This window comes from Sorex araneus, chromosome 4 (assembly GCF_027595985.1).
Source record: "Sorex araneus isolate mSorAra2 chromosome 4, mSorAra2.pri, whole genome shotgun sequence".
NCBI classification, from domain to species: domain Eukaryota; kingdom Metazoa; phylum Chordata; class Mammalia; order Eulipotyphla; family Soricidae; genus Sorex; species Sorex araneus.
Window position 1 is genome coordinate 39277511 of NC_073305.1, and position 17428 is coordinate 39294938.

Consider the following 17428-nt stretch of genomic DNA (forward strand, 5'->3'; position numbering starts at 1 on the left):
ATTGTAAAGTAACTCTGTTATTAGTAAACAGGAATTCTTAGTTATTAGTAAACTGGAATTCTTCTATAAATTTCCTTACCATGATTCAAAATGCCGAAAAGACTGAAGAAAAGATGAGTTTTCACCATAAAAAGAAAAAGTTCTGTTAGACAAAAAAAGAGAAGGAGGAAAGTAGAGGAGAAAACAGAGAACCATGGAAACACTACAAAACAAACAAACAACTGAAAAATACAGTCATCTCACAGATGAAAACTAATATTAACAATGACATTGTATAGATATTGAAAAATCCAGTTGGTAAAGAAATGACTACCAGTTCACAGAAGCTGAAACTCAAATAGCTCTGAGGTACAAAAAATATGTTCAATTTCATAAGAGAAATGCAAATTACACTGAGATGTCCCTTACAAAACTCCAAAACTTTGATGACAGCGTGGTGAAATTGGATTTCTCCAGAAGCTAATCCTGAGACAAATATTTTCATCTAAGTACTCTATTTGGGAGACGATCACGGGAAGCAACAATCCTGTAGAGAGAAGGAACAGGAAAGAAGCTATAAAGGGTCAAGTTAGTGGAGGGGTATCTGAGTCCTACTGAAGAACTGTGTGTGACACATTTTAAAGATAGACAAGGATGAGAAAGTGCAGATATGAATCCACCAACTCCCTCCCCAGGGCTGGTTGATGGCTGTTTGTGAGGAATGAATTCTCAGCTGTTTCTATCCTATCCGACACTCATACTCAACCCAAGCCTGTTTCTGATGCCAGAAAGAAGCCTTGGGTAGACAGTTCAACTTTAGGAGAAATGACGATGAGGTCCTGTTGGGAAATAGCAGCATTTCCACCATGTCCTCCATTCCCAAAGCTGCTAGGGATCAGAGACTCAGACCTTGCTAGTGAGAATGAAAATTGTTACTCTGCAATGTTAATCAGTAGGAATAATTACTTATTGGCAATCTGACAACAACTACAGTAAATCTCCTCTATTGGTGCCTATACCTTTAATTTAGCAGTCCCACATCTGGAAATTTATTCTACAAGTAAGACTGGCACATGGAGTAAATGATGACACATGGGCAAGTTTATTCATGTAACATCATTTGTAATGATTAACCCTTGGAAACAGCTTAATGTCCATCTATGCTAACTAAATAAATGAAGGTGCCATGGAACCCTGTACAGCTATAAAAACAAATGAGGTATGTGTTGGGTACAGATGTAGCAAGAGTTTCAAAGCTATCATGTGATGAAAATAAAAGGTAAGACAATTATGTTATCTTTTGTGTTAAAATGGATTGGAGCGATAGCACAGTGGGTAGGGCGTTTGCCTTACATGCAGCTGACCTGGGTTTGATTCCTCCGTTCCTCTCGGAGAGCCCGGCAAGCTACAGAGAGTATCCTGCCCACAGGGCAAAGCCTGGCAAGCTACCCATGGCATATCCAATATGCCAAAAACAGTAACAAGTCTCACAATGGAGACGTTACTGGAGCAAAACGATGAACAAGGGGATGACAGTGTGTTAAAATGGAATGGAATGGGGTCAGAGCTATAGTTCAGTGGTTTGCGTGTTTGTGTTGCATGTGGCTGACTTGGGTTCAATCCCTGGCACTATATATGGTTCCCTAAGCTCCACTAGGAGTGATCCCTGAGCACAGAGCCAAGAGTAAGCACTGAGCACCATCAGATGTAGACCTAAAACAAACAAACAAACAAACGGAGAGGGGATGATTGGAAGTAGAAGTAACACAACTCGTGTTTGCTGATATTTGCAAAGAGAAAATGACAGGAAACAGAGAATCAAAAATTAATAAGGAAAAGGTGAGGGTCATGGTGATGGTAACTGGTGGAGAGGATGAAACAGACAAGTATAAGGAAGGTCACTACATTATTTCACTCAAAATTATGTTAAAATGTTGATGACTATCTGGGGGCATGGGTTATGCAGCAATTTTTCATTCTGTTTTTTTTTCTTATTTCTGAGTTGCTTGAATTTTTATACATGGTAGATGTATTTATTACTTCACAGTATGAAAAAATGGAAGAGATAAAAATGACAAAATAAATTCAAAGTAGGGAGGTAGATAGACAACCGTCAAAACCAGCCCAAATGGAAAATTTTTATCAGACCAGGTGTTATGCTCTAGGGAATAGAAAAAAAACCAGCTAGTTGGCTAGAGCTGATTTATTGGAAGGATATTGAAAAATTCACAGCATCACCAGGATGGCAGAAGCAACAGGCTCAGAATAAAAAAGAATAAAAAAAGAAACCCAAGGAAGTAAGGGAATAGTACCCATGTGCCTATCTGAGGGGAACACTGCTGTCATGCCCTGCCCACACCCCTGGTTCTTTTCCCTCCAACCACAGAGGGAGCAGAAGTTCTATCTTGGGCATCGAGATAAAGGCAGCGTTTTAATGACAAAGTAGGGGCAGGTGATCTGGAAGTAAAATCAGAGACGACCTGGAGTCAGGAACTGTGAGGAGAGAAGAGATTGAAGATATGCAGCAGAGATCCCATACCAGGGGGCTTACTGTCTGAACACTCTAGCACAGGAACTGCCAAATACCCACCAAAATACCCATCGAAACATTCAGAGAGGAAAAGCCAGTTTTTGACAGTATTCACTCTGCTAAGAAATGCCTGCTTCCTTTGACCTTTCCCCTTGGTTTCAGCTTCAGAAGGGGTCAAAAACCAACGGGAAGTGGAGAAATTGGAGTGGGATGATGAGGAGCCTTACCTAGAATGGGGAAGAGAGTTTGTTGCTTTTTAAGGCGATTCATCAAAAATCCAGTGAACACTACTACTGAGCAAGAAGATGCTACTGAAAAATCATGCAATCCTTAAATCTGCTATAGATTTTTCTTGTCATCTGTTTCAGTCTCAAGTCTAAGTTTCGGGTTGCTGAGCTGGGACCACATGCCATATTTCAGCTCCAAGAACCATGTTGCCCCCAGAAATCTTCAGGTGAAATTCACTACCTTTAGGAAAAGGCTTCAGAAGATGGACAGAAAAAAACCCACACTGATGCTCTGCATTCATTTTTGATGGGTACTACAACAGGGTATGGCATCGCCTTGCACGCGGCTGATCTGGGTTTGATTCCTCCACTGCTCTCAGAGGGCCGGAAACCTACCGAGAATATCTCGCCCGCTCAGCAGCGCCTGGAAAGCTATCCGTGGAATATCCGATATGCCAAAAACAGTAACAACAAGTCTCACAATGGAGACGTTACTGGTACCTGCTCAAGCAAATCGGTGAGCAACTGGATGACAGTGACAGTGTCAGTGACTGCAACCTACTGGGTTGGGGTGGGGCTGGAAGAAGAGAAAGGTAAAGCATTCACTCTTTTTCCATAGAGAAGTGAAGTTCCACTACATTATAGCAACCACAACATAACAAGTTCTTACTTAATCTTGATTTTTTAAAAAAGTCTTGTGCCATACCCAATGGTGCTCAGGGCTTACTCCTGGCTCTATACTCAGGGAACACTCCTGATGATGCATGGGGATACAATATATGGTGCTGGGGATTGAAGCTGGGTCAGCCAGCTGGAATATCCTCTAGGCCCTTTACTCCTGAATCTCACAGCGTTTTTTTAATTAAACAAATCTTATTTAATTTTTTATTGTATTAAAGAATTGATTTACAAAGTTATTGATAGTTGAGTTTTAGATATATAGTATTCTAACACCTAACACACTAAACCTTACGGCTTTCTTTAGTATTAATTTCATTTGTTCTTGACAACACAGTGAGAGAATCCTCCAGTTCTTGTTCTTAGTAGGTATTCAATTAATGATCAGTGGACAAAGGAATAAGAAATAAATAGGTAAGGGAGAATTAAATCCAGTATTAGAGGTATGGTTTCTAATGGTTTCTCAATAAAAGACTAAGAAATTTTGACCTGGGAGATGACTCTAAGGGCTGGAGCCTGTACTTTGCATGGGGAATCCTCTGTTCAACCCCTGGCACCTCATGGACACCCACTATTAATAGGAGTTACCCCAAAACAAGTTTAAAGACTCAAGAATGTGTATGCTTTCTCTACATTTTTCTGTTTTGATTTTGGGTCACACCTGTCTATACTCAGAGCTTTCTCTTGGATTTGCGCTTAGGGTTCACTCCTGGGGACTTATGGGACCTTATGGGGTGTTGGGATTTAATTTGCATTGACTGCGTACAAGGCAAGGGCATTGCCTGCTGTGCTATCTTGAAAGCTCCCTCATTTGGATATTTATAACATTTGCAGGTTGCACAGTATAGGCAATGAAAAGCCTTATCACGTGCCAGGTCCAGACCACAGGAATCATGCAATGCCAGGAATTGAATCTCAGTCAGCCATGTGCAAGGCAGATGGCCTACCTGCTGTAATAATCGTTCCAGCTGTGTGTTTTGGATTTTGGGTGGTGCTCAGGGATTACTCCTGGTAGTACTAGGGAAGATCACGGAAGAGCCTGGTAAGCTCCCATGGTATAATCCACATGCCAAATACATTAACAATAACAGGTCTCATTCCCCTGACCCTGAAAAGAGCCTCCAATTGTTGGGAAAAATTAGTCAGGAGAGGCTGCTAAAATCTCAGGGTTGGGACGAATGGAGACGTTATTGGCACCTGGTTGAGTAAACTGATGAACAACGGAATAACAGTGATACAGTGATACAGGTAGAGGTTTAAGCTTTGCAGTTGAGTTCAGTTTAGTATTGCCCAATGGAACTGGGAACTGACTATGATAATGACTCTTTGTTTGGACTGTGTAATAAGGCATCCACCTTAGGCAGCTGATGCTTGAAATGTTACGCAATCAAGAAATTGAATTTTAATTTTAATTCATTTCAATTTCAATAGCCACACACAGGACATAGCCACTGGACCAAGTAGGACATGTCTATAGTTCAAATTCCAGTTCTGTCTATTGAGCTTATAACCTGAACAAACTCCTTTATTTCTCAAACAAGGCAATAATGTTCCTCTGTTTCACTGGCCTTGATTAAAAGAGATCTGATTCGTGAAAAGTGAAGTCCACTGCGTAGTGAAAGGCAAATTTTCCTGCCCGGCAGCAGCTCAACTACTGAAAGCCACCCTTTGGGGTACACTCACCCCTTCCCACTCCCAGTCTCTACCGCCGCCATAGAGGAAAAGTCAAACCAAGAGGTAAGAGAGTGAACAGGTCACAAGCCAAGTACAGAGCAGCGGAGGATTTTCACCTCTGTTCGATTTCATTACAGGCAAGGCTTTTTCATTAAGCAAGCGAAGCAAGGGCTTCATACAAGCACCAAGAATTATCTGCACTGAAAAACGTCTTGCACATGTTGGTGACTAGTATTCAAATCCATGCTAATTCCACTGGGATTAATAAGACATAAATTTACCTAAAAGCATTGCTTATTTTATAGCAGCTTTGTGTTGCTATATAGCTTCTCAATCAACAGACATAAAAAGGACAATTTCTCACATGAATCTCTATACCATAAGGCATTGTCATCCTTTGTTAAAAATGTCAACATCTTTAAAAAAAAGATAAACACAGATACAAAATTTAAATTAAGTTTCTCAATTTAAAAATTGAGAAAATGGTGATGCAAGAGACACCATAAGCCAATAAATAGTCTATTAGAAATATAAGTGGTGTTTTTTATAATTTAAGTCAGTTAGTAGGGAAAAATATCAATGAGTGATTCCTAAAAGGATTTATCAATAACCATCAACTATAATAAATAAAGGCCTAAGTTAAAAATGTTAAAAATTGCACAAATTCAGAATAGGTGAAATGATGCTATAAAGCAGGTTAGGTGAAATATTTCAGTTTTAAAAGAATGGTCCAGAGTGGAGTCAGGCATCTTTGGGGATGAGAAAGTAAAAATACTATCATACCTATATTTGCTTTATAATCTTTAAAAAGTCAAGATTTTAAAAATCAAGTCATTGATACTTAATATGTTATTCAATATATGCACTGATATGTTCTATATCCATTGGCAGCAGTACTGAAATAAATACTGATCTAGAGGGAGCATGCTTAAAATTATTTTTTCTGAGACTCAATTTAAAATCTTTAGAAATTTTAGTTTCAAAAGCTATGCAGCTCAAGATGTATCTGCAATATAATGTGATTATTGAAAAGAAGTCCAAATGGACTCAGCAATGCTACCTTTTTCTATGTAATAAACCACTGTAGAATAGGTTAGCCTATAATACTATTTTTATTTCTTTGTAATTCAAGGTGTAATCTGTAGTGAAATTTAAGAATAAGGGTTCTGAAAACAAAGTCATATGAAGAGGGTTGAAAGAATGGGGATTGTTATGCTACCAAAAGAGAAACTTAAGAGAAAAGAGGAATATGCATGCGAGATACATATTATCTAAATTTTTATGGAGAAAAAATGTCCCTTGAAGCAACAAAAATTAAAGCATTTTTCTTTTCTCTAGTTTATTTCATAATTAAAGAATTGCAATTATGAGAGTTTCATTTGTGCAATGACATAACTGGCTGACTTTAAAATTATTGGAAAATTCTACAGGAAATTTCATATACATTAACTTTAAAATTTTTTTTAAATCAAGGAATCAACTAATTATTTTTTCCATTACAAAAAATATGGTTTTTGACCCTCTCTCAGTCCCAGAGTTAAAATCTTTCATTGTAAATTGCAAGTGTGAGCAGATATGAAAATAAAATATAAAGAAAAGGTCTTAATATAAACAAAAGAAAGATGGAGTAAAATGCATGTCCATCACTACATGAGAAATGGAAAGACACTAACATACTGCATCTCTGTATAGAATGACGGTGACAAGCATTGCTTATGCCCTTGAAAATACTATGTGAAATTGAATCTATTGTAAAGAAATCCCATGCAAATACAATGTTCCTTCTCGGTAGGGCAGGGGGACTGTACTGCTGAAAAATTCTATAACTTCTAGAATTAAATTTCTGTAAAGTTAAAATGCTGCAAAAACCCCCACAAACCCTTATGTATTAAATAATTAGCCAAATTTACTGTAAGATTTAGCATTAAAATGTAAGCAGATCCAATTAAATACATTTTGTAATGATTTTGTAATGACCAAAATCCTTTAAAATTAAACTTGGGCAAAATTTAATTTTTCTTCTTGGCTTTTAAACAAACAATTGAAGGCTGCAAAAAAAAAAAAAAAACCACTATTTTGCTTTTCAGTGTCATTACAGAGAGAAAAAATTAAAAATAGGGGAAAATGAATATATTCTAACTTGAAGAAAAAAAATTTTTTAAGCCAAGTAGTTAAAAACATTCCATCTGTACTTTCTTTCACTTTCCCAGGCACAGAATTGTATTTTGCTGAGTGGTGGAAAACAGAAATTGGGCATTCGCTTCTGGCACTGTGACCTTCTCCAGGCCCCTGGTCACACTGCCCTATGCAGTGTATTTCTGGCACACACTTGTAATATAGCTAGAAACCATTTTCCACACTCAACTTGACAGCAAGTGGGAGTAAAAACATCTCTCTTTGCATCAATGAAGAGTACTGCACTACAAACACATTTCCTTCTTTTGTAAGTGGATGATTTTTCAAAAAAAGATTAATTCGAATGGGTAATGGCTCAATACTGTTCTATTTTTTCTAGCTACACAAATGGAAATATCTAATTTTTGTTTCAAAAGCAATAGAGCTCTTAAATACCATAGACTACCTCCGATGCTTTAAAAGAAATCTGTAACTGGTTGGTACAATTTTTCCCACCAAAATATACCAGGAAACCTCCCTATGTTTAACAAATGTAACATCTCCACCATTGCATCTACACACTTATGTACATATACACCCCAACTCTCCACACTTAGCACCTAGTAACTAAACCATTTGAAAAGGGTTGATGGGAGATCAGGGAAAAGAGCCCAGGAGGATATATCTATATTTTTAAAAAATAGGCATGCATATTTACTGAACAAGACATTTTGCTCTGTATTTTATCCTAGCACGGGGGGGGGGGAATCATAATCGTATTTAGACTTTATATGGCATGGGTTACTCAGTTCACAGCTGAGGCACCTGCAGCAAATTAATTTGTTGTAGCACATTAATTATCTCATGGCTTTCTATTTGGGCTGCAGCTGTTGCTATTATGTTAATAATATTTTTTATCACCACTGTATACAACAGGTTATGGCAAGAATTGAAATATCTCTATTTTTGTCCCCCCCCCCACCTCCACGCACCCCCCCTCGCTTCCATTTTTTTCTGTCTGAAGGGAAGACTGAAAGAAATTTAGGCAAATTAAGCCCCAAAGCACACTATAATTTTCTGTTTCTGAACTGATTTGTAAGAGAATGGGTGACTGAAATTAGCAAAGAATCACCCCACACAAAGATGGCGCGTGCAGAATTTGTGAAAGCGAAAAAGAAGACGAAGGAGCAGCAAAAGAGGGACAGAATACTGCAGTGCTGGGGTGGTGAGTGTTGGGATGGGGGCGGGGGACATGCTGCAGTTTTCATGAAATAATAAGGTGGGGGGAAAAAAGGCATACAAAGAGTAGGTTTTTCATTGTTTGCAAAATATAAACACAGATGAATTCTGTCTTTGGTTTGTTCATGCTTTTCACTCTGCACAGCAGGGATGTTCTTAAGAAGTTGCCCTCTGCGAAATTTCACTAAATGGGAACCGTGGACCCTGCATGATGGGATTATAATCACACCAGCCACTCCTTTTACATAATTTTTTGTTTAAGATCCAGTAAGACTCTCTGTTTTTAATATATATAAAGCAATAGACCTGGATATGTCGATAAACTAAGGGTGTGCGTCCCTATGGTCTATATTACAAGCTAAAACAAAAAATTGGTGATACCACAACGACAAATATCAATGGATTCAAAGACAATATGAAAATTTTGAGCAGACAAGAACATGTCTGCTTGCCTGCAGTCCCTGCAATAGCTCACCATGTTGCCTACTAACCGAAAGATCAAAAATTATCGATTTCATGGCGCTGTGTGCTCTGGAAAGGAAAGCTACTTTAAATTTTGCATTGTTTAAAAAAAATGATTTAAAAGAATCATTTTTTTTCCCCTGAACACCTTGGGATGTAAAAGTAGCTTGTTTTTAATCTTATCCGTGATTTTCCTATAATTCTATTATTTTCAGCAGCTGGAGTCCAAGAAATGATTTTTTTCGATGAATTTAGGATTTTGCCGCAGTATCCATCTGCAGTCCCAGAATCCTCCGGTAAGTTAATCCTTCTTGGGATGGGAAACGCCTTTAACCTTCTTGTGAATAAAATACCTGCAACCATTTTGAAAATTTTAATAGAGAGGTAATAGAGAGGTGTGTGCGTGTGCGTATGTGTGTATTGGTGTGTGTTTGTGTGTGTGTGTGTGCGTGTGTATGTTGGGTGGTATGTTTCCAAAGCCCGATTTCGTAGCAGAGCAGCGATAATTGTCTTCGTTTTAGAAATGCTGAGAAATCTATACCTTTGTGTTCATTGGCTATTAGAAATGTATCTGTTGCTTTTCTTCACATTTCCTATGGCAGCCATCAAAATGTGCTTTTCCTTACAATGGCAAGGACTTTGTGTCACACCAGTGAAGGTCTCCAGAACACATAACTCCACAAGCATGAAGGGTGTACCTGAGCATAATAGTAGCGGCCACGAGCCTAACTCCCACCATCTCCGCCACCACTATGGCCTTCCCTCTCTCCATCATCACTGCCCCTCCCTGGCCCTGCAGTGCACACCAGATGTGCGCTTTCCACCGTGGCTCTCCCCCGAATTTGCCCAGTGGGTTCCTAGATTACTTCTGTGTGCGAGAATAGCCAACCATGTAGTCTGACAAGAGGTATTTACAAGAGGTATTTACTTAGCCTGTTCAGCTGGAAAGAAATCAAAAGATAACACTGAATCCTGAGATGATGTATTGCAAATCAAAAGTCTCAATCCATAAATAGCCCACTTGATGAACTGCTAAATGAAAAGCGGATCCTGATTACTGTCCACTGTTTGCGGGCAGTTGAAATGTTTTTTTAACAGGTCTTCACAGAGTTGGGATTTATTGTTCATGGATGCCTAGAATTATTATTTAGTCTTATCTTTTGGCGGTAGGAGGATTTTTCTAGGGGCGACTCACAGAGTCTGGAGGAGACCACACCCTAGTTTTACAGATCTTTTTTGGGTAACCATTTCTGTTTATTTTCGAGCAGAACTGATTAATAATTATAATTATACATCAATTCAAAAGGAGCCAGTCATCCATTTCCCCCTCTCTCAAGGAAGCTCATTGTCCTAGTTGCTCAACAACTGTTTAATTAATGGATTTCATAAAGTTAACTATTCAAACAGTGAATGGGCCTTCTTTATAATCGTCACTTGATTAATGTTTCCATCGGAAGTGCAAAAGCAACCTGGGCATGAATTTTGAGGGGCTAACAGTGATTCAAAAGCATGTGTCTTGGTAAAGCATTGCATCTATTCAGGTTCCACAGAGCCGCGGCTCAGGAGACGAAAGGTTTGATACTACAAGTATTGCCTCCTCTGTTAAACTAGCTGGAGGAGACACCTGGTTTTGGGAAAACTGTCTGAAATTTGAATCATTTTTCTTTTGTAGATTCACAAATGGATCAATTTATGTCAAATACAAGTGACTGACTCTGGATAGAAATGGTGTAAATGAACCAAAGGTGTGTCTTTTTTTTTGTTTTTGTTTTTAATAAATAAAACTTATTGCCTAAGGTGAATGATTTAAGGTGTACTTTTTCAAAAAGAAAACAAAATTACTTATTTCTCCAAGCCATCATGTATTTTGATGTCTTCATTTCTTGGTGGCTGGTAGTATTTGTGTTCATTTCATAGGAGTTGTTCATTTTATTTTTTTGTGGAACAATTGGAAAATTTTCTTTTAACAAATTCAACTAACTTATCTTAATGTTTGCAACCCAATAAATCTTCAATACACATAGGTGTGCTGAAATGATGAGAAGCTTGCTACACTGTTGCAAATTTTATATTTCCATTAATATCAGGCTTGCTCAAATTATTACTAGGATTTTAATACCATAATTCTACATTTAAGTTAAAATATCTAAACTATACAAAAATCTTTCAATTATTCTGGCATCTGAGTAGAGACAAACAAATATAGGACTGTTTTAACCCTTCGGATGTTTTAATGGTGAAGTGTTTCATAATCAGCTTTAACACTGCATCCTATTTAGAAAAAAAAAAGCAATACCTAAACATAGGAGGAAGCCATAATTTAAAAAAACCCTCCAACATTATCAATCATTTGATTTTAAGTGTATGATTTTAATCAAAGCAGCATTATTTTGTACTATAGAAATAAAACTGGAGATCAGGACCTGGAAATTTTATTTTTGAGTTTAGATTAGAAAAACTGCTTTAATTAAATACCCTTTCTAATCCATCCATTTCTGCATTAAAATGAGCAGTGTTAACCAAAACCATTAGCTACACTTAATTATACAAAATTACTAGCAAAGATACAAACAAGAAAGTCGTTCTAAACAATGAATCTCGCTGAACATCATCTCAGGGTGTGGACTTTTTCAGCACAGGGACCCATATGTACTCTGGCAATAGCAGTTGGCATAACCACTGTATATAGTAAAATGTCTTTAAGACAGGGTAGGAATAGAATTATCATGTTAGCCCTAAAGTAGTAGCTATGACTGAAACTACATCTACTTTCACCATTGAATATGTAGGTTTCTTGCCTTGTACCTATGTATAAAGATCTATTGTTTGCATACCTTAATTATAACCCTAGAATAAAAGCCTCCAGATAACTTTCATTGTTGCTTTTTGTATTCTCCCCATTGTTTTGGAGGGGCAAAATACATAATATAGAGAAAGTGAATGATCATAACTGTCTCAACTTTGACAAACCGTAATCTTGGTGGATTACAATGGAGACATTTCCAGGGGAAATGAAATAAGCAACACCAGCATAACAAACCAATTTAGAAAGTATTTTTAAGGTTCAGAAAAATCAGCTGAGCAAAAGAAAAAAAATTAGATGCTGCCTCATCAATAGCTTCTTCCATAAACAACATAGGTAGATTTCCCAGTAGTTAATGCAGAGAAATGCACTCCCTCCAAAGAATTCCACAAATAAAATCTTTTGCCACTCAGCAGCTGAGATAGAGCCATCCTCCCCTTCGACCCCCCTCCAAAAGGACCACAGGAGTATGAACCTAACAGAGCCCCTCGCTAATTCCTATTCATCAGTGATTTTTAGATACACCTAAAGACTTGTTGAATCGTGGGCGAGACGCCCATCCTGGAGTTCACAGCTTTCGGAAGCAGAGAGGCGGCAGCTCGGGCCCGGGAGTTCACTTCCAGATCCAGGCTGAGCAGCCGGCGGAGATGCGGGAATCCACCATCCCGACCGCGGAGAGCTTAGGCTAGGGGCTGGGGGGGGCGGTGCGCCGCTCGGCTCCCAGCCAGGTCCTGCAGGGAGAGTGTGTGGCCCAGACCTTATCTTAAGCACGGCAGAAGCCTAACTCGCCCGAGTGGTCCCCAAAGCGGGTGTCGGCGGCGGTGCCACCAGCAGCGCGGAGTGCACGGGAGGACTATCACTCGGACGCTCCCACCGTCGCCGCCCCGCGCCCCCAAACTTCCACCCTCCCAGGACCTGTGTAGCCTGGCCCGGCGCGCGGCCCCCCGAGGGGCCGGCGAGCGGCGGGAAGCGCGCTGGCCGGTCCGGGGAGTCCGCGCTCACCATTCGGGGGGCGCCGTGGAGGGGTTTTGGGGGACGGGGGGGTATCGTCGGGTCCCGACCCGGTGAAGGCGCCTGGGGTCAAGCGTGCCCCGGCTTCCCAGGCTCCGCGCTGGCCGCCCTCGGGTCCCCCCGCGGCGGCGGGGCAGCGGCTCGGCGTCTGGCCCGCGGGAGCCTCCTCGGAGCGCCGGCGCCCCGCCCTGAGTCGGGGCGGGCTCTCGGCAGCGCGGGGACTACTTTCCGCCGCGCGCCCGCGCCCCGCCCCTTGTTCTCGCGCGCAGCAACGCTCCGCTCGGCGCTGGGCCGCTGCACCGCTGGCGGCGGCAGGATACAGCGGCCCCGCCGCGACTTATAAGAGCTCCTTGTGCGGCGCCATTTTAAGCTTCTCGCTCTGTGGCAGCCGCGTTCGCCGGGCTCCGGGAGCGCAGCGCGAGGGGGAGGCGGAGACGGAGGAAGGTCCGAGGAGCCGCTCCAGTCCCCGCCGAGCCGCCACCGCAGGGCGAGGCCGCTCGGAGTCCCCCGCGGCGGGAGGAGCCTGTTCCCCCTGAGGTGCGCGGGTGCTCCTCTCCCTGACCCTTCCGGGGCTGCTGCCGCTCCCGCCGGGGGAGCCAAACTTCGGGCGCGCGGTCCTGCCGGCCGACTGCGAGTCGGGCCCGGCGCGGCCCCCAGGCCCCGCGCCGGAGAGTGGGGGGCGCCGGCTGGGCGGGGGGTGTGTGTGTGGGCCGGCCGCGCCGGGTGGGGGCGCAGGGCGGCGGCCGGGTCCGGGTTCCGGTCGCGCTGCCCCTTGGGGGGGTTGGGGCCCGGGGACGCCACTTGCGGGGAGGGGGCGTCCTGGAGCTGAGGGGCTCGGCGCCGCGAGGGGGGGCTGGGGTTTCCGTCCTGGGCTCCCGCCGCAGCCGAGTTTGGGGGGGGGTGGGGAGGGACCCTGCGCCTGGGGATGCGCCGGGGCCCGGGGTGGGGGGCGGGGTGGAGCCGGGGAGAGATGGGGGGGGGGAGCGACTCCGCCTCCCCAGCCCCGGCGGGGAGTTGGGGTTCGGCCGCCGGACTTGGGACACCACCCCTCGGTTCCCGGCTGCCTTGCGGGCTAGGGCCCGTGGACTTTTCTCTCCGGCTTCCCACTTGGGTTCATTCAGGACGGAGAAGGAAGAGAATTTGGGTAGGGAGAGATAGCTGGTTCGAATTAATGTTGATGATTTTTTTTTTTCTTCCTTGCGGGTGGGGGGGGGGTCGTCGGTTAACGCTTTGCCTTGTGTGACTTTTGGCGCTGGTTTTGCATGGGAGCAACTTTAAATCCTAAAGAACAGTCTTAAAACTAAGGCGCGCAGACGGCGATGCGACAGTGGGCTTTGCACGTTAGGAACCTTCGCTCGCCTGCACCTCTTCCCCCCCCCACCAACCTCCCCTCGGGCCGTGATGGTGAGCGAAAGCCAAAGCCCGGGGTACGGGGTGGTCTCGAGAGTTGGTGCATTCGTGGCGGCGACGCTTGGGAGGGGGTGGGTGGGTGGGGGAAACTTGCTAGAACATCGAGGAAGGGGGGGACCGTCCCGTCGTTGCCAGCTGAGCAGCGCGCTGCCGTGGGACAGATTCTGCCTGCGAAAATTTCCCTTTGCGCAAATAGTTTTTATTTCCGAGAGTTTTGTTGATTTATTTATTATGTATGTATGTGTTCGTTCCCACGGCCGCTCGCCGGGCTTCGGGCAACTCTGAGCCGGGATCTTTCAGCCGCGGGGAGGGTATGTGGCCCCCTGGCCCGGCGGGGGGGTGGGCAGCATCGCCCCCCAACCCCCCTTCCCGCGCCCGGGTCTAGTCTGGACCAGAGGACTTGGAGCCGCGACTTTGGAAGTTGAGTTTGGAAAGCCTGCTGCTTCTGGAAGTGCAGGAGGCGTTGGCCGCCAGTGGAGTTGTCGCCTGGGTTTTTTTGTCCCTGCCGCCTCCCCCCTCCCGGGGAGGGGCGGGAGGGGGGTGCGCGCATTGTCTGCTACTTTGTATCTTCCAGACGTCTGCGGTGTCCCCTCCCCCTCGGGTCGGTGCGCCGTGAATGGGGGAGAGTTGGGCCTGCTGGAATGCAGAGGTCGGCCAGAGGAAATCGAGGAGTGGTTTTAGTGAAACGGGAGCTTTGTGGCACGGAGAGCGGTGGCCGAGGCTAGACAGCCCGGTGGAGAGATGGGGCCCCTTTGGTGGAGTCGTATGTTTTTCAGGTCTCTGAGTTGCAGCCTGTTTGGGCCCGACTCTAGGAAGCCATTTCATTTTTTGGGTATACTTTTTCAGGTAGCTGAACGATAGACTTGTCTTCCACGTTAAGACGTCTTAGAGGTGTTATTTTTAGTACCCAATGGCACTTTCGGTTTTTTGCTTAAATTTGTAACAAAAGTACTTTAGGGATTGGGGGTGGAGGGTGGGGGAATGGTAGTTCTGAACTTAAGTTGCTGCTACATTTGTTTTACTTTACATTTAAATACGCAAAACTGCCTATTAAAAAGTACTTCTATAGGGCATGAGAATATTCTTGCAAAATTTGAGTAATTTGTTCTTAACATTCGTTGTTTTGACCTGTTTTTTGTTTTGAAGCCTAATAAAGACAAGGTCTTAAAGCGATTGCAATATTAACTTAAAAATTTTGAAAACTTTCTATAGGCTTCAAGGAATGCTGAAGTCCTCGAGACTTGAGACCTCTTTTCCTTGAGGGGAAAAGAACTGCAGCAGAAAGTTTAGTGTAGCGTGTAACTGAAGCACCCTTAATGGAGTCCTGGGCCTGAGATTCTCTCAGAGGCCAGAACAGCCAGTGCTTCAATGGGGGTGGGGGAGGTGGTTTTGTGCCACTTTACTGCAATGCTCAGGGTGTACTCCCAGTGCCAGGATGGTACATGGGCCTTCTGCAAGCAAAGCATGTGTGTGGCCCCTTGAACAGTCATTTTAAAGGGCTTTCAGGGAAAAAAAAACCAAGAATTAAAAAGGTGGCCATTTTTTAAAAAGGGCATTAACATGGTGTTCAAGTGTCAAGAACTAATTGTTACCCAACTTCTTCCTTTACCAAGATTATTTTGTAGAAAAACACTAAATATGTTCCAAAGCTTGAATGTTAATTGTGTTTCAGTGATGAATAGAAAGTTAAGTATGGCTTTTTTTATTTAATAGAATCCTCTCGTACCCCATAGGAAGAAAAAACCAATAGGCAGATTTTTCTATATTTTGAGATGTGATGCTTAGGAATACTATCTGCAGATACTTTTTATTGAAGGGAGTTGTAATTAGGGGACATAAATACGTTGGAAATAGGAACATGGAAGATTTTTAACATTTTTAATATTATGCTTACAAATAGCTGTAAAATTAAAATCCCAGAAATGAAGTATGTAAAATATATTTAACCACGTAACACTTTTGTGTTGAAATGAGACAATCCTGTCCAATTTCATGATTTTCTTTCCTGGTTTACTGATGGCTAATAATCAATAATTGGTGGCGAGTAGGTGGTAAATTTTACATTAGTACTTTGAGCGTGGTGGGTAGCATGCTTGACTGCTAACCCAGGGGGAGAAGGATGAATAGTATAAGAGTAACAAACCTCTCATCAAAAGTATTGGCCGCTCTGTTCTTACAGTGCTTTATGTGGTGACTTGTAACAACAGTTGTTTTGGAGCTCCTAGGTTGTATTAACTTAGTTTCCGTGTAGCCTTCTTACTGGGAATACAGTGTCTTTTGTTCAGACCACTGGTTAAAACATTTTTATACTATAAAAGTAAATACAAAAGGTAAGGGTAGGAGCTGCTCTTAGTCTAGAGCATGTAACTATTGGGTGTTGACTTCTTGAGAAGGTATTCATTTTCTAAATCAATTCTCATTCTTTAATGAGCTATTTTATTATTCTAGTTTTGAGCATGATAACTAAGCTAATAGGCTAAAATATGTATTTGTCAGGTTCCATGAAAGGAAAATATATTATTTAAATGTACATGAACATGAGTAGTGTGGTTAATGTATAGTTTTTCTTTACTTGAGAACTCATGAGACAGTTCTTTATTTGTCCTGTTTACTTAAGAATGCTGCTTTTGTGTTCCATACAAGACTGAGCTTGACTGTTTGAAACCTAGATCCATCCGTTGAGGCCTGAAACTTGCTCTCCTTGAAGTAAGCATATAATCTCTTTTCTCCCTGAGGAAGAAAGACAAAGTCAACATATTATTAATCCATTTTTAGTTGAATTTATTTTTTGACTAGATTAATTCTGGGCATCTCCTGTTAAGTTTCTCTCAAGCCTGATGCTGCAGAGAATGTGGTGAGGGCATGTTTTCATTGGATGTTTTTGTCATGTTGAGTGCCCTCCAGTGGAAGTAATGTAATGCTTGTGATTTTTAATATTATAACAGGGTTATGCAGAATATATTTATTGAAAAGTTCTGATAAGAAGCACCAAACTGTAAACTTGAGTTTTAGAGTAATGTTAGTATGAGAAAATGCCATCTCAACCAGTATTGCCAACTAAAGGGTGCCAGTTAAATTTAGGAATCATTTGAAGTAAGTTCTCTTAAATATATGAGATAGATTTTCTTATGTAATGATAGTTGTAATGAAAGACCAAGAATTGAGATTTGTAATTTGAAGCTAAAAGATTACAATGTTTAGCCATATCAGTGAACTAAACTAAATTTTTCAGAAGATAATAGAATGAATTATCAATTTGTCTAAATACAGTTATACTAGAAAGCATAAGTAAGTGCTGAA

General features: G+C 42.2%; 1 protein-coding gene across 2 annotated transcripts in view; it reads left to right on the forward strand.

The window, feature by feature from the left end:
• Positions 1–13100: 13100 nt before the first annotated feature.
• The window catches only part of CTNNB1 (catenin beta 1), a 31329-nt gene continuing 27001 nt past the window's right edge, over positions 13101–17428 (forward strand). For both annotated transcript variants that reach the window (XM_055135783.1, XM_004614548.2), the window contains exon 1: positions 13101–13255. The gene's annotated coding sequence lies outside the window, so the exon portion shown is untranslated. The remainder of the gene's footprint in view (positions 13256–17428) is intronic.